The following is a 17,948-nucleotide window of genomic DNA, read 5'->3' as shown; positions in this document are numbered from 1 at the left end:
TTGGCAGGGGCCCCTTCTTGGCTGGAAAGGAAAACTGAATATATCATTGACAAGAAGGAGAAGGACTTCTCTGATGGTTTTCCTAGAGGCTCATCATTTACACACACATTACTGTTTTTCCCGGGGCTTCTCATAGGCAAGGATATACGGTATTTCACGTGAGGAATGTGCTATTCACAATCTCCCACCTTTCTGGATAGGGGAAGGGATTAGAATGATCTTATAGCTGATCGATTCTCGGGTGCCTGGAGCACTCCTCCCCCACAACCTCCCTGCCCCCAACCAGAGGATTCCTGCATCCTCTCTGCCTTTCCAGCCAACCTCACATTCTTCCACCCCCACCCCTGGCCAGGAGGGCCAAACAGAGGAGCAAGGAAAGGGGGCAGGGAAGGAAGGAAGTTTGTGAGTGTCTGAATGTGTGCTCTAGTTACATTCCAAAGGCAAACAAAGTAAAACAGAAAACATTAAATTTAGGTCACCACTGTTTTGTATTATCCATGCCCCGCAAATCTTCATTCATGTAGGTAGCAACCAGTGAACATTCTCATGACAGAAGGTCCGAAATGGAAGGCCTCAGAGACTGTCATTATGTGCCCTGTTCATTTTACAGCAGACAGCTCTAAGAATCAGACAGATTGGGTAACCTGGCTAAGGTCACACAGCCAGTTCCTAGCACTTCCAGGACTAGAACTTAGGCATCCTGAGGTTTGGGCCAGGGCTCTGCTCTTTCCACATTCCATACTTGTTGTGTTTTTTTGTTGTTTTTTTTGTTGTTGTTGTTGTTTGTTTTGAGACAGAGTCTTGCTCTATCGCCCAGGCTGGAGTGCAGCGACGCAATCTCGGCTCACTGCAAGCTCCGCCTGCCGGGTTCACACCATTCTCCTGCCTCAGCCTCCCAAGTAGCTGGGACTATGGGTGCCCACCACCACGCCTGGCTAATTTTTTTGTATTTGTAGTAGAGATGGGGTTTCACCATGTTAGCCAGGATGGTCTCGATCTCCTGACCTTGTGATCCGCCCACCTCAGCCTCCCAAAGTGCTGGGATTGCAGGCATGAGCCACCGTGCCCGGCCCACATTCCATACTTGTTTTTTATTCACATATGAAAGTGCTTCTTGGTTGCCTCTGCCTTCAGTCAGCCTCATGGGCTAAACCAGTGGATAGGGTAACAACACGAGGACCTTTGATGCCTCATGACAGAAAAAAGGAACTACTAGTTGCCCTGGTCTAGGTGCAGACTGAACCACGTGCGGGGCCTTTGAGGACGTGGGCAGCAGAAGTCTCACAATGACACTTAGTTGCACAAACCCAGAGCAATTGAGGGGAACTGAAATTTGATCTTTTTCTTTCATTCTTTCTTTTTTTCCTCCAACAATGTATGAAAAAGCCAGTGAAAACCCCAACCAGACATTCTGAATCATTGAGAAACACAGATAGAAGAGGGAGGCGCCCATCGCTTCCTGGTGATGGGGGAGCTGGAGGGCAATGACTTCATCAGCTGTTGTTGCTGCCACAGTCCCAGTGTCGCGAGGCGTTCCCTGTTCATCTCTGTGTATCCACAGTTATGTGAATGGTTGTGTGCATGAATCTGTGGACAGGCGGCTTTGGCCTGTTTCTCTGTGTGTGTGTGTGTGTGTGTGTGTGTGTGTTCTTTCAAACACACTCACTTCCTTTTCTGCTGCTCACTGCCACAATGCTCCAAGAACCCAGCACGAGGTTTCCATTAGTGAAGCACATTTTTGTGCTATGGATGTTGAACCAGGGGGGAAAGAAAGCAGACTGTTGTCCGTGATGGATGGGTTTTCTAGAGAACTTCCCAGGGTGGTCCTTAAGGGGGCCGGGACGGAGGCATGCTGGACGCACAGCCTCAAAACATTCCCTTGTTTGGGTTTGACATGTGTGCCGGGGGTCTGTCTGCTCTGCCGCTGGGCCCTGCAATTCCATTCATCCCTGGGCCCTCCTTTCTGCCTCAGTCCTTCCCTTCCCCCTCAACATCCCCCACTTCCAGTTTACCTGAGTTCAGAAACGCCTTTTTCTCTTTCTAGAATAAAAAGTAGTTTGTCCTGCGTGCTAGCTTTTGGCTGTGTTTATGGCTGTCCCTAAGAGGAAGGGAAGGTCCGGGGACTGGAGCGGATGCGATGTCACCGTTACTCCTGCATGTGAACATTCTCTGTGTATCTCTTCAGAGTGCTAAGCTTCTCACAGACCTTATCAGCATGATTTTCCAGGATCATCACCCTACAGGCGAATATAGACAGAAGGAGAGATGAGGTGGGTGACCCAGGAGAGCATCTCTGGATTCCCAACATCTCGCACAACGCCTCAAACACAATTAGCGCGTGTTGGATAAATGACTAATGAAAATAACTAGGATTCTATGGAAACTGAGTTTATAAATCACTTTCCCTCTGCTCGGTTAGCCCCACTGTTTTAAAGAAGAAGGAGATAATCCTCCAGGGGCTTGAGTGACTTGTCAGATGACAATTAGGTGGCAGAGTGGGGAAGCAAATCCAGTCCTCGGACTTGAGGTTCCCCCAAGATGTTTACATCTTGTCGCAGGGTTAGGGGAGCCTGGAACCACTATCCGAAGAAGAAGGGCTGCTGCCCTCAAGGTGCTTTCAACTCAGCTGAGGAGACAGAAACTGCAGAGGAAATAATACAGGACAATTCAGGGAAATATACAGAAACGCTTTGGGGACTCCAAAGGACCCGCGAAGACAGGAATGCACTGGGGGCCATTATCCCAGTTCAATGAGGAGAAAATGGAAGGGCCATAAAGAAATGGAGCAGTTCACCCAAGGTCAAATCACTGAGAACAAAGGCAAGTTAATCAAAGCCTTAATCCAGTTGAAGGGTTTTCAAAGAGCTTTTGGGAACAGGTGGGTGGCAGACTAGAGGCTCAGACCTCCCAGGAAGGGCGTACCACCCAGTCCCCCACCCACATTCTTTTCTTCACTTCAACATAGGAAAGTTGTTTCCATCACTGGAGCAGAATATCCCAAAGTAAGTTGCGCGATATAGTGTTAACTCAAAAAGTTTGATGAGGCCGGGCGAAAGGGCTCGCACCTGTAATCCCAGCACTTTGGGAGGCTGAGGCAGGAGGATTGCTTGGGTCCAGTTCAAGACCAGCTTGAGCAACATAGGGGGACCCCATCTTTACAAAAAAAAATTTTTAATTACCTCGTGGTCCCAGCTACTCAGAAGGCTGAGGCAGGTGGATTGCTTGAGAACGGGCAGTTGAGGCTGCAGTGAGCTGTGATCACATTACTGCACTCCAGCCTGGGTGACGGACTCAGACCCTATCTCAAAAAAAAAAAAAAAAGCTATGAGAGAAAGCAAGTTTCAGAGTTACCTCATACTATCCAAGTCTTAGGAGTGGACATATTAACCGCTCTGAGAAAACCAAAAGTAAACAAAAAAATACCCCAAATAGCAAACTCCTCCCACCGCCAGAAAAATAATAATAATATTAAGGAAAAAACTTTATTTAACCCAATGTTATTTTTCCAGGGCACTCGTTTTTCCCCATCCAAGGAATGCCCATTAACAACACCAGGATCTCAATAACCTGAGGAACACACTTTGACAAACAATATCCGCAGCCTTTTTAAAAAATTATTATTATACTTTAAGTTCTAGGGTACAGGTGCCCAACGTGCAGGTTTGTTACATATGTATACAGGTGCCATGTTGGTGTGCTGCACCCATCAACTCATCATTTACATTAGGTATTTCTCCTAATGCTATCCCTCCCGCCTCCCCGCTCCCCACAACAGGCCCCGGTGTGATGTTCCCCACCCTGTGTCCAAGTGATCTCATTGTTCAATTCCCACCTATGAGTGAGAATATGCAGTGTTTGGTTTTTTGTCCTTGTGATAGTTTGCTCAGAATGATGGTTTCCAGCTTCATCCATGTCCCTACAAAGGACATGAACTCATCCATTTTTATGGCTGTATAGTATTCCATGGTGTATATGTGCCACATTTTCTTAATCCGGTCTATCATTGATGGACATTTAGATTGGTTCCAAGTCTTTGCTATTGTGAATAGTGCCGTAATAAACATACGTGTGCATGTCTTTTTATAGCAGCATGATTTATAATCCTCTGGGTATACACCCAGTAATGGGATGGCTGGGTCAAATGATATTTCTAGTTCTAGATCCTTGAAGAATCGCCACACTATTTTCCACAATGATTGAACTAGTTTACAGTCCCACCAACAGTGTAAAAGTGTTCCTATTTCTCCACATCCTCTCCAGCACCTGTTGTTTCCTGACTTTTTAATGATTGCCATTCTAACTGGTGTGAGATGGTATCTCATTGTGGTTTTGATTTGCATTTCTCTGATGGCCAGTGATGATGAGCATTTTTTCATGTGTCTGTTGGCTGCATAAATGTCCTCTTTTGAGAAGTGTCTGTTCATATCCTTTGCTCATTTTTTGATGGAGTTGTTTTTTTCTTGTAAATTTGTTTAAGTTCTTTGTAGATTCTGGATATTAGCCTTTACCATTGCAGCGAGGGGGTTTGGTAGGTAGCAAGCTTCCTGGCCCTGGGGGTGGCATGCAAATATTGCATGCCTTCCCCTGAGTAGGAGATTACTGCTTTGGAGAGATGATGGAAGGAGATGGCCTCTTAAGCCTCCTCTTACTTGCATTTCCCTATCTGACCAGTAGAACCAATGTCTCCTCTCCTACCCTGTCCCTGGGATCAGCTGGAGTACTGCCCTCTCTGAGGCTTCTGCTAGCATATAAGAAGGAATCTTTCATCTGGATGTTTTTTAGGGACCATCCTACAAGCTGGCTTTCTAAGGATCATCCAGCTCTTAGATCCCCTAGCTCATACATAAAAACAAATATGTATTTTTTTCTTCTGGAAGGAGTCTCAGTGCCCACAGTCCATCACACATATTCACACACACAGCCTGCTGAACATACTGCACATCCTCCCCAGAATGTTGCCAGAGATTTCATCTCATTCACCTGTGATATGCCCAGCACCTACTATGGAGCTTGGCATATAAAAAGTAGGTGCATAAATAGTATAAGCTAGGCTGAGCATGGGGGCTCATCCCTGTAGTCCTAGCACTTTAGGAGGTCAAGGCAGAAGGATTGCCTGAGCCCAGGGGTTCAAGACTAACCAGGGCAAGATGGTGAGACCCTGTCTCCACACAAAAAAATTTTTTTTAATTAGCTGGGCATGATGGCGCATGCCTGTGGCTCAGCTACTTGGAGTCTGAGCTGGGAGGATCGTTTGAGCCAAAGAAGTCAAGGAGGCAGTGAGCTATCATGGTGACACTGCACTACAGCCTGGGCCACAAAGGGAGACCCTGTCTATAAGAATAAATAAATGACTTTTTAAAGTATGAACTAAATTGAATGCACAGTGCCTGTGGGTTGCTACAACACTTTCTTTCTCTCTTCACCCAATGAACCCCCTCGCAGAGACTGTCTGGAGTCCCCCAAAGAGCTGGGTTTTGGAGCGGTTGAGGTCCTACTGTAAGAGTCAACTGTGCTAAGCACAGTTCACTGTCACTTCCTCCCCACCCCCAACCCTGCCCCCACCCTTTGATCTCCTATAGGCCCATGATGAACCCCCTATCCTGAAATCTGTTTCCTTAAGTCGATGCTGGTGGATCTGGCAGCATCACTCTCCCCTTTCTCCTGTCCCCCCACTTTTCTCTTCTCGTCTTCATCCTTTCCGTTCCACCCTGTGTTCCCTTCCTGTCTCCTTTCACTCTGTTCCTTGTCCTCTCCTTGCTTCTCACTTCTCTTTTTCCCCTCTAGTCTTTCTCCCCCTCTCTCTCCCCGACTAGAGGGGAAAAAGAGAAGTGTCAGTTTTGCTCCAGCCAAGCAGCTGGGCCCTCGGCCAGTGCCTTTCCTCCAGCTGCCTGATGGAGGATGATTGAAATAAGAAATGTGGGGGTGGGGGTAGTGTCTTCCAGGGACTCCCTTCACTAGCCTCCTGGGTTCAGAAGCACACTGGAGAATCTCTGCTTTTGGCTGGGCGGCGCCTCTGGCCAGTTTGGGCACCACCCTCCGCCATCATGGCTACCGTCTCTGCTGACCTGAAGAGGAGGCGTGTTTCCAGGTGACAGGTTTGGACGCTGCCTTGACTCTTTTTTAGGGAGAGTGGGTTCTGCTCCACGTCCCTAAAATGGTTTGGTTGCCGCAAAAGCCCCAGGCATGGCTGGGGAAGTCCAGATGTGTGTTAGGGGTGAAGTAGAGAGAAGACGAGGGGCTTACTTTCTGCATCTACCCAAAGCTCCTCAGGGAAGACTCCAGAAAAGAAAAGAGCTCAGGGGCCTGCCGGTGGGTGGGAGTGAACGCCAAAGAGGAGACTGGGAGACCCAGGGAAAAGGTCATGACCTCCTAAATACACAGGCAAACGGGGCCCCACAGCCTGGGTCCCCAGGTGAAAGAGCAGGAAACAGGAATGTCCCCAGGTCTTGACATGTGGTTGTAATGATCACAGACCTCTTGGCTCAAAGGGACCTCAGAGGTCATCTCCATCCTCCGGCTTCCCGGTGGGGCTGGATGTAAATTAGTCAAGATGTACAGGCAGCTCTGTTCTCAAAGGTCCCTGGAGAAGGAAAACCGGACTTCTTTTCACTGCGGATTAGGCTCAGGATCCTGGTGCTGACTTTTTCCAGATCATCCAGAAAGGTCACAGTTTACAAAGGCTACATCCGAAATTGCCCTGTGACTTGCTGGCTGGCTGGACTCCTGGGCCTTCGGTCAATAGTGCATTGTCATCACAAGTTTCCCACGCAAGAGTTCTTACTGTCCAGCTCAATTCCTCTGGCTGCTGTTGAGGGTCTGTGCTCATCTACATGACATATGCAAAGTGCTTAGAATGGTGCTTGGCACATAGTGAGTACTATGTGAGTGTCGGATATTATCATAATCGCTGCTATGGTTGCAGCTTTCAGTGGAGACGGAGATCAGTTATGCATCAGTGTTCTTCCTAGCAGTACCCATTGCCTGTAATGCTGTCCTAAAGGCAGAGAAGGGATTTGAGAATCATCCATAGCTGAGGTGTCTCCCCTGACCTACCTCCCCAGCCAGGTTATGCCCCTTTCTTCCTGTGTGTTCCCAGGACCACCTGAGCTGACCTTTCTGAAGGGGCAGTGGTGCGGCACTGTCATGGCTAGGGGCTCTGAATAGGGAAGACATATAATGTATTATCCAATCCAGGATGCTTTTGCAAGTGAAAATGGCTACTGTTAATGACGTATGCCAACAGGCATAAACCAGGATTCTCCCAGGCAAAGTGGGACACCCGTCCCCCTAGCTCTGGGTTTGAATCAAGTCTCTACAATTTGTTCCTTGGCAGATCCTGAGCAGTGTAGTTCGTGTCTTGAGCTCAGGTTTTTCTTTTCTTTTTGAGATGGGGTCTCACTCTGTCACCCAGGCTGTGGTGCAGTGATGTGATCACAGCTCACTGTAGCCTCAGCCTCCCTGGGCTCAGGTGATCCTCCCACCTCAGCCTCCTAAGTAGCTGGAACGGTGGGCCCACACCACCATACCGGGTTAATTTTTTTGTATTTTCTAGAGACGAGGTTTTGCCATGCTGCTCAGGCTGGTCTCAAACTCCTGGGCTCAAGCGATCCGCCTGCCTCAGCCTCTCAAAGTGCTGGGATGAAGGTGGGAGCACCTGTTTCACCATTGAGCTCAGGTTGCTTGTTAGTAGAACCTACCAAGGGAAAAGCTCTACCCACTAGGATGGAGGATCTCAGCCTTTGAAGTAGGTGAAAGTTTATCAAAAAGGAAGGTGCTCAGCTCCACTCCTGGAAACTGGTCCAGTGGGTCAGGGGGTGGCCTAGGAGTCTGCATTTGGACAGTCACCTCAAGGGATTCTGGGAGGGGATCTGCAGGTCCCAGAAGCATTGCCTTTGGGCCATGGTAAAGACCATGAAAGAACTTGAGGAGACGCCTGGAAGAGCGCGGGCCACGTTTCTGGAGTACAGAAGAGCGATGTCTTGCCCATATTCACCCGAATCTAGCAGTAGAGCTGATCACAGCCCACGGGTGACAATCTGCGGATATGCGGATGACGGACAGCTCCCAGGTCCAGGCCAGGCACTGCGGAACATTCTATTCCTGCTGCTCACCTTCCCCCATCCACCCCCAAGCTCCACCTGAAGGACCTGGGTCGGGTGGAGCGCAGGTTTGCTGAGAAATCTGGCTGAGAGATCTGACCGTTAAAGGGGTTTCATCCTGAAATGACTTTGAGTGAAAACTGAAAGTAAAACTGAAAACCACCCACTTCCCGCTGCTTCCTTCCCTCCAGCGCTGAGTGCAGCCAAGCCACGCCTGTCTTTAGGGCTTGCTCCTGCCTCGCCCTTCCCAGCCCAAGCCCTGAACCCCACTGATGGTTGTGTCTGAGCCCCACCCTTGGCACCACCTCAAGGACTCTGTTCCTCCCTCTCCCACTGCCCAGGCGGAAGTCAAAACCGTGGGTACTGCGGGGGAGGCACACCCTTCGAGCACAGCGGACACCCTAGCCTTCTTATCGACTCTGACTCTTATTCGTATCCTCACTCTATTACATAAGAACCAGTTCTTTCACTTCAAATATGTATCAAAGACGGCCGGCCGCGATGGCCCACACCTGTAATCCCAGCACTTTCGGAAGCCGAGGTGGGTGGATCACCTGAGGTCAGGAGTTCGAGACCAGCCTGGCCAACATGGCGAAATCCCGTCTCTAATAAAAATACAAAAAATTAGCCGGGCATGGTGGCGGGCGCCTGTAATCCCAGCTATTCAGGAGGCTGAGGCAGGAGAATTGCTTGAACCCGGGAGGTGGAGGTTGCAGTGAGCCGAGATAGCGCCACTGCATTCCAGCCTGGGTGACAGAGCGAGACTCCATCTCAAAAAATAATAACAAAACAAAATAAATCAAAAATTATAAAAGGCGTACATAACGGCCAAAGACTCCGAGCTGCATATTAAGCATAATGCAATACTGAGTGGGCACCATTTAAGTCAAAAACACAAAATCACAACATTTTAAAATATACATTTTACTGTGAACGCAAGGCACAGGCTCACAGCAAAACCTCAGACACCACAGAAATGTAAGACATAGTTTCGAGAATCTCATCCTCCAAAAGCTCCCTCTTTTAATAGTTTAGCATTTTAAAAAATCCTATATTGTAGCATTTTTTAAAATCCTATATTGTAGTGAGTCTGTGCAGCAGAATTCCTCTTGAATGCACACTGTTACCTGAAGCTCTGAGGGGCCAATTTGTCCAACATCCCCAGGCTAGGAAGTGGTAGTGCCATGATATTGGCATGATATTGGTGGTATTGTGAGACAGAGAGAAAAAAAAAACCTGCTACTAGGGAGAGAGACAGGTGGGATCCAACACGCTGAGAAGTGGGGGCATTGCCCAGTCTGTTCACACTTGCCTAGGAGACAAGAATGACCGTGGCAGATGCACACGTTAGCCAGGAACCCAGGCTAATGGATGGAATTAAATATTGAAAACTGAAATGCAGTTTAGGGATCATGGAGTTACACCTCTTAATTTTATAGAAAGGAAAACTGAGACCCAGAAAACCAGTGCCAAATAGGCCAGTGATCTTCAAACACTTCCCAAGAAATATGCCAGCCGGGGCAGTTTCAAGGCACCCCTTTCCCGACCTCAGCTTCCATAGTGCTCGTTTCTGTCTGGATCTGCCTGCCGCCCCACCTCACAGTTGTTCTCCTCTCACTTTACAGAAAGAAATGCACCTCTCACCCATCCTGCGTCTTACTACGTCCCGGGTATAAACAGTCTGGGCCCCCAAACAAGGAAATAAACAAAACCTTGGCATCAGTAAAGGGCAGCCTTCTTTACTTAAGGCTCTTCTTGCCTTACATATATTTATTCTAAGGTCGAAGGTCCACGGTGGAAATGGGAGTGTTTTGTCTGCTATGGGATACACTTAATTCAGATACAGTATAGAGCAGGGGCAGGAATGCTGACAATTTCTATTTAACCACCTTCCTTCTTTCCTCCCACAAAAGTCAAAAGAGGCCTTGTCTCAAGGAGAGACCTGTGAGAGCACAGCAAGCTGCTATCAGTGTGAACTGTCAGGTAGTCACCTTATTTCATCCAGGAGATAAGCATATGGCAAGTCCATGCCTTTCCTATCAGTCTATCTGAAAATCAGAATTCAGAAAAGAGAGGGTTATTCCTAAGGCATGTGTGAATTCTTGGCCTGGCTCATGCTCCATCATTTCTCCATGATTTCAGCTCCCAGCCCACGGTCACTCTCTCCGGTCCTATCTTTTGTCTTGGAGATTTTGAAATACAGTAAGCATGTTTCTTGGAACACCTCTTTTCCCCTGCCACATCGTATCCACCTGCCATACACTAGACCTTGTTATTACCAATAATTTCAATCCCACTATAACCTAAATTTCTGGGTTGGTTTTTTTTTTTGAGACAGAGTTTTACTCTGTCGCCAGGTTGGAGTGCAGTGGCTCACTGCAACCCCCGCCTCCTGGGTTCAAGCGATTCTCCTGCCTCAGCCTCCTGAGCAGCTGGGATTATAGGCGCGTGCCACCACGCCCTGCTAATTCTTTATATTTTTAGTAGAGACAGGGTTTCACCATGTTGATCAGGCTGGTCTCGAACTCCTGACCTCGTGATCCACTAGCCTCGGTCTCCCAAAGTATTGGGATTACAGGTGTGAGCCACCTCAGCTGGCCAGGCATGCCACTCTTTAATTCCACCTCCTGCCTTTCCAGCTTACCCCTCTAGAACCTCAATTCCACTTAGCCTTGGACCTCACCAGATCCTGCCATCCATTGATGTTAATCTCTTCTTCACTGGCCTCACTCCTTCTCCCCCTCTTACTACCCACCGTCAATTTCATGGGCAGTCATCGTGACCACCCCTTTGAACACCTCAATTCCTTACCTTTTCTTGCTTTACCACAGCAAGATACAAGCCGAGGAGCATGAGACAGCTGGCAGAGGTATCATGACCACCATAATGTGTGAGCCTTCCCGGGTGCTCCTTGGAAACGCTGGGGGTCCCTACAGCTACAGGGGATAGGGAATGCCAGCTGATGTTACTAGGACACGAAAACAAATCACACTCCTTGAAGGCTGAAGAAATGGGGGAGTCTTGAGTTACATGAGGATTTATGAGGACCCTAAACTATCCCTGGAGGAGACCCAGCAACTGTACTTAGTAGATCCCCTGAAGTCAGTACTTTGCAGATCATCCCACCTAGAAACCCACTACCATCACTCATCCTTTCTCAGGGCACAGCTCCAAGCGACAGTGACTCACTTCTCAGTGTATATCCTGTACTCACACTTTCCAAGAGAAAGTGTCCGATGGAGTCATTGTGTCACTGTCTCACGGGGAAGACCCCTGTGGAATGCAGTGTTTTACCAAGCCAAAAGGAGCCAGACTTCTTTCTGGCTTGGGCGCCAATCCCTCAGCCAGCCTTCTGCAACCTGAATGGCAGAACTCATAGCACAGGACCTGACCACTGGCTGTGGAAGGCGCTGTCTGTGACAAGTGAGTTGTGGTCCTCAGGGCATCCTAGATCACACTGGCTCACACTCAATTCTGAGAACCAGCTCTTAGTTTCATCTTTCATGAATCCAGGAACTCTGTGCATTCACCTTCAAGGGGAATTTCGCCGGCAGTCCCCAGGCTCAGAGACTGACTCGTGATGTCTCGATCAGACACAAAAAAAGATACCTGTTCCACTCGCCTCCCCACACAGTGATTTCTTGTGCAAAGCCTGTGAGAAGAGTTTGATGGGAAACTTCATGTTCTGTTTCCAGTCCTGAGCTTTATTGTGAAGAAAGCAGATGGATGTGGGTTCCAATTCTGGTTTTATCTCTTGCCAGGTGTGAGACCCTGGGCAGTTTACTTAAGCTCTCTGAACCTCCATCTCCTCATCTATATGGGGAGAATGATGTTTACGTTTCTGAATCTTAGTGAGGTTTCAATGACTTGTATTTAGCACCCTGCCTGGCAAGTTCACACCAACACTTGTCTGTTGACCCCAACTCCCTCTGTATCTACGTGTGCAGAGACACAAACGAATCCACAGAAAACATTCCGTTCCTATTTGCTGAAGCTAAAAACCTTGAGAACCTCTATTGCTACTTGTCCTAGAGAGAAGCTCTGGGTTCAAGTCTCAGCATTGTAGTAAGTGGTGCTGACTGACCCTTGATGGTATCACTCTCATTCTCCAGCCCTCCATGTTCCTCTCTGTAATACTGGAGATGGAGTAATATTGAAGGGGAAGTCCCATACTCTTGCAGCCTAGCATCCCAGGATTCAAATAATCTGGTTCATCCAACACTCCTCTTTTAAAGTTGAGAAAACTGGTTATGTAACACCCAGAGTTGGTTCCACCCGGAGTGGAAATGGGAAGTGAGAGGGGCCACATGTCGGAAATGCAAATGATGAGAGTGGACCCCGAGTAAGGGAGAGTGCCCCTGAATGGGGTTCAAGGAATGAAGCACTGACTGCTTCTCTGTCCCTGTGGGGGCTGCTGTCTGTCAACCTTCTTCAATCCCACACCTGCCACAAGACCTGCCCTTGTGAGAGGTCCCAGGCATCTCTGCCAACCTGACTCCACAGCCAACGCAGAATGGCCTTCATACCAGGGAAGCATGACCACAAAGAGGTCAAGTCAGAAAATTAGAAGACCCGAATTCTAGACCTGTTCTGCCATCACAGGTGTGACCCTAAACAGGTCAGCTCCAGTTTCCTCATTTGTAGAACAAGGGTGCAAAACCTCCCCGGCCCACACCAGGCTTGTTGTTCAGCGGAAGTGGGCTGAGACGGAAGCTATCCCCTTGTAAACTTCCATGCCCTACACATGGGTTATTGTTCCTTGCTGACATTGTCTTCCCAATTTGTTTCTGAGCTTCTTCAAGACAGGGAGCTGAAATCTTATATGTCTCATGACTAATTAGTTTCTACTCAGTGAATCCTTATGATGCTGCAGGCATTGTGCTCAGCTTTTTATATATTATTTTCTCATTTAATTTTCACTTACAACATTATGGGACATTTATCTTCATTTTCTAGATGAGGAACTAAAATCAGAAGTTCTATCACAGGCCCAAACATGAGTAGTTAGTAAATGGCTGAGCCAGGACTTTTTGTAAGTTGATTTTGATAATTCTATTGGTTCAAAAGTCATGTACAAAAATTTATACAGGGCCGGGCACGGTAGCTCACACCTGTAATCCCAGCACTTTGGGAGGCTGAGATGGGCGGATCACAAGGTCAGGAGATCAAGACCATCCTGGCTAACACGGTGAAATCCTGTCTCTACTAAAAATACAAAAAATCTTTGGGAGGCCGAGACGGGCGGATCACGAGGTCAGGAGATCGAGACCATCCTGGCTGACATGGTGAAACCCCGTCTCTACTTTAAAAATACAAAAAACTAGCCGGGCGAGGTGGCGGGCACCTATAGTCCCAGCTACTCGGGAGGCTGAGGCAGGAGAATGGCGTGAACCCGGGAGGCGGAGCTTGCAGTGAGCTGAGATTGTGCCAGTGCACTCCAGCCTGGGGGACAGAGCGAGACTCCGTCTCAAAAAAAAAAAAAAAAAAAGTTTATACAATGAAAAACCTCTCTCCCATCCCTGTCCCCCAGCCTTACCTCAAGACTACCAGGATACATCAGACATATCACTCCAAAACTTATTCTTTGCATGTACATTCTTTCTTTTTCTTTTTGTAGAGAAGGAGTCTCACTCTGTCACGAGCATAACTCACTGCAGCCTCAAGCTCCTGGACTCAAGCAATCCTCCCACCTCAGCCTCCCAAGCTGCTGGGACTAAGGCACACGCCACCTTGCCCAGATCCACATTTACATTCTAATATGTATAAATATTTTTTGTATCATCTTTTACCCCAAACAGTAGCATATTATTGTCTTGCACTTCGCTTTTAGACTTCATAAATCATTTGAAGTCTATTTCCCTCTCTTTCTCTACATGTGCAAGACTTTGAAACTGGAATTTTAAAGTCCTGTGCTTTTATCAGAGCCCATCCCTGGGTGACAGTCTTTAGTTAAGGTGAGTGAAGCTGAGGCCAGGGGATGTTAATGCTTAGAGATCATGGGATCAGCCTCTTCCACTGCAGGTGAATACACGGATCCCTACAGAAGGGAGGGATCTCATTAAACTACTGCTGCCAGCACTACCCCCAAGAATAGTTGGGCGAGCCCACAGATGGTGGCAGATCTTGGCAGCCAGCCCAGAGTGCCTCAGCCCAGTGCCCTGGGCCACAGCCTATTAGGGAGAACCCCAGACCTGGCTTCAGTTCCTCTTAATCAGAGAGAAATCTGGGCGTGTGGCCTTGGCCCATAGAGACCAAGTTCATGTTGAGAAGCACCTGAGCCTCGGTCCCAGCCTCTCCCCTGGCCTCCCATTTGTGAAGGTAAAGTTCCCATAAAGCCAGTCCAGGGAGAGCAAAAGAGAGCCTCAGAGAACCAGGGGCCAGTGAGCCAGGCTCCGCAGTAGACCCAGGAGTCCACTCCCTTCTCTGGGTCTTGATCCTCCAAATTTCCCCCATTTACATGGTAAAAAATTCAGAGTTATACTTGAAAGGAGCTTCCACGCATGAAATTCAAAGAAGACTTAAAGTAACCTTTCTCTCTGAAACAGAACTATATTTAGAGAGAACATCCTATACAGATTTAACCTTGAGGCTACAAGATTGAAGGACAGGTTTTCCCCTTGGGAAGCCCTGAAGGAGTTCAGGATCTGAAGGATAGATTAGATTCCATTTTTCGAGGATGGTTTAGGGACCATTTTACTTGAAAATCAGAGATAGCCTGAAACTCAGTGGTTTCGAGACTTTTGCCATTTGGTAGATCGGCACAACTCGACACACACACAGGTTTAAGGACCAACAAAAGGCTGGTAATTTTGTATTTTGCCAAATAAGGATCTGTGTATGGCTAGATAGAGGTAAAGAAATACTGTTTGCTTTCACTGTTGTTCCACAAAGAAAAGACGTTTTATTTATGTATGTATATATTTATTTTTAACTTTTAGGTTTGGGGGTACATGTGAAGGCCTGTTATATAGGTAAACTCATGTCACAAAGGTTTGTTGTACAAATTATTTCATCACCCAGGTATTAAACCTAGTATCCAATAATTATTTTTTTCTGCTCTTCTCCCTCCTCCCACCCTCCACCTTCAAGTAGACCCCAGCATCTATTTTCTTCTTTGTATTCATGAGTTCTCATCATTTAGCTATCACTTACAAGCGAGAACGTGTGATATTTGGTTTTCTGTTCCTGCGTTAGTTTGCTAAGGATAATGGCCTCCAGCTCCTCCATTTTCTTGCAAAGGACATGATCTCATTCTTTTTTATGGCTGCATAGTATTCCCTGGTGTATATGTACCACATTTTCTTTATCCAATCTGTCACTGATGGGCATTTAGGTTGATTCCAGGTCTTTGCTATTGTGAATAGTGCTGCAGTGAACATACACATGCATGTGTCTTTATGGTGGAATGGTTTCTATTCCTCTGAGTATATACCCAGTAATGAGATTATTGGGTCAAATGGTAGTTCTGTTTTTAGCTGTTTGAGGAAACCCCACACTGCTTTTCACAATGGTTGAACTAATTTACTCTCCCACCAACAGTGTATAAGTGTTTCCTTTTCTCCACAACCTCACCAGCACCTGTTATTGTTTGACTTTTTTTTTTTTTTTTTTGAAATGGGGTTTCACTCTTGTTGCCCAGGCTGGAGAGCAATGGCACGATCTCAGCTCACTATAACCTCCGCCTCCCAGGTTCAAGCGATTCTCCTGCCTCAGCCTCCCAAGTAGCTGGGATTACAGACATGTGCCACTACACCTGGCTAATCTTGTATTTTTAGTAGAGATGGGGTTTCTCCATTTTGGTAAGTCTGGTGTCGAACTCCCAACCTCAAGTGATCCAACTGCCTCGGCCTCCCAAAGTGCTGGAATGATAGGCGTGAGCCACTGCTCCTGGCCTGACTTTTTAATATTAGCCATTCTGACCGGTGTGAGATGGTATCTCATTGTGGTTTTGATTTGCACTTCTCTAATGATCAGTGATGTTGAGATTTTTTTTTTCCATATGTTTGTTGGCTGCATGTATGTCTTCTTTTGAAAAATGTCTGTTCAGGCCGGGCACGGTGGCTCACCCCTGTAATCCCAGCACTTTGGGAGGCTAAGGTGGGCAGATCACGAGGTCAGGAGATCAAGACCATCCTGGCTAATACAGTGAAACCCTGTCTTTACTAAAAATACATAAAAAATTAGCCAGGCATGGTGGCAGGTGCCTGTAGTCCCAGCTACTCGGGAGGCTGAGTCGGGAGAATGGCGTGAACCCGGGAGGCAGAGCTTGCAGTAAGCCGATATTGCACCATTGGACACCAGGCTGGGCAACAGAGCAAGACTCCGTCTCAAAAAAAAAAAAAAAAGAAGAAAAAGAAAAATGTCTGTTCATGTCCTTTGCCCATTTTTTTATGGGATTGTTTGTTTTTCTCTTGTAAATTTGTTTAAGTTCTTATAGATGCTGGATATTAGACAAAAGGACATTTTAGTAACAAAAAGCAAACTATAATCTCACAATTAAGATATCCTTCAAAAAACATTTTCTACCCACATGCATAGTCTTTATTTTTTCTCAGACCAGGCAGTATGTCATTGAGAGCCTTCAGAGATCCATCATGGCCTCTTATTTAGGAGTGAATGAAGTTGAAGATGTCAAGTAGGCATTCTTAACCAATTGTCTATTTTCTCAAATTATTCTTACTCTTGGCTGTGCGCAGTGGCTTGCGCCTGTATCCCAGCACTTTGGGAGGCTGAGGCGGGTGGATCACCTGAGGTGAGGAGTTCAAGACCAGCCTGACCAACATGGTGAAACCCCATCTCTACTAAAAATACAACAAATTAGCTGGGCATGGTGGCACACGCCTATAATCCCAGCTACTCAGGAGGCTGAGGCAGGAGAATCTCTTGAATCCAGGAGGCAGAGGCTGCAGTGAGCAGAGATCGTGCCTTTGCACTCCAGCCTGGGCAACAAGAGCGAAACTCCGTCTCAAAAAAAAAAAAAAAAAATTATTCTTAGCCTTTCCCTCCTTTCCTCTTTCTTTCTTTCCTTTCTTTCTTTTCCTCTTCCTTCCTTCCTCCCTCCTTCCCTCTTTCCTTTCTCCTTTCTCCTTTTTCCTTCCTTTCCTGTTTTCCTATACAAATATTTACAGAGCGTATACTATGTTCTAGTCTACCGTCTTTTCTTCTACAATACATGTTCCTATAGTAACTCATCCACAGCTAATACATAGGGAAATTACGTGGTTGTAAAGTGAAAGTGGGTTGGTTCATATGGAATTTTTCCTAGGAAGGAGAGCTAAAGTAGCAGGAGTAGAATTCTAACCTTTGACAAGAAAGGGAAAAGCCCTCAACTTGCCTTCTGCTTAGGTAAGAGCCCCGTCAGCTCTATATTAAGAAAATTGCAAATGCATGCCTGCACCTGGGGTTTGCTCCCCAGAAAGATTCATCCTAGGAAGCAGGTTGCACTTCCTCCTATGCCCACCTGGTGCAGAGTCCACTCCCATCCGCACCGTCTCAGCACCTGCAACAAATAGCACCACTCTATAGTTTTGTGCAAGTTTTGGTATCCCCAGAGGCAACTTTCCAAAGTCGAGTTGTTGCCTGGGCTGTCTAGGTTTTCTCTGAAGGCACCAATTACTGTTTTTATTAGTGCTCTGTTACCAAGTTGCATAGCTTTCGCAGGCCTGCCCAACCCTATTATTTTTAGCCTGTTATTTTTAGTGTGCAATTGTACAGAATGCAAAGTTTTTCAGGAATATATGTATTATGTTATAGCACATAACCTGTACCAAACCAATAGTGCTTATCTTTAACTGAACTAAAGTGTAATCACACCCACAGGATACTAAGCCATAGTGAAAAACAAAAACA

At 47.0% G+C, this 17,948-nt stretch overlaps 1 long non-coding RNA gene across 2 annotated transcripts; it reads right to left on the bottom strand.

The window, feature by feature from the left end:
• Positions 1-470: 470 nt before the first annotated feature.
• LOC139356917 (uncharacterized) lies at positions 471-6,947 on the bottom strand. 2 transcript variants are annotated; one of them, XR_011609450.1, is made up of 4 exons: positions 6,475-6,947; positions 3,180-3,298; positions 2,013-2,237; positions 471-1,743 (listed from the first exon to the last, which is right to left on the bottom strand). It is a non-coding gene; the product is annotated as an uncharacterized lncRNA (long non-coding RNA). The 2 variants fall into 2 exon arrangements; XR_011609449.1 differs by having other exon boundaries at positions 471-2,237; positions 6,475-6,911.
• Positions 6,948-17,948: the final 11,001 nt, after the last annotated feature.

The sequence above is a fragment of the Macaca nemestrina genome, chromosome 10 (assembly GCF_043159975.1).
Source record: "Macaca nemestrina isolate mMacNem1 chromosome 10, mMacNem.hap1, whole genome shotgun sequence".
NCBI classification, from domain to species: domain Eukaryota; kingdom Metazoa; phylum Chordata; class Mammalia; order Primates; family Cercopithecidae; genus Macaca; species Macaca nemestrina.
This window is presented reverse-complemented; position numbering and strand designations above follow the sequence as displayed.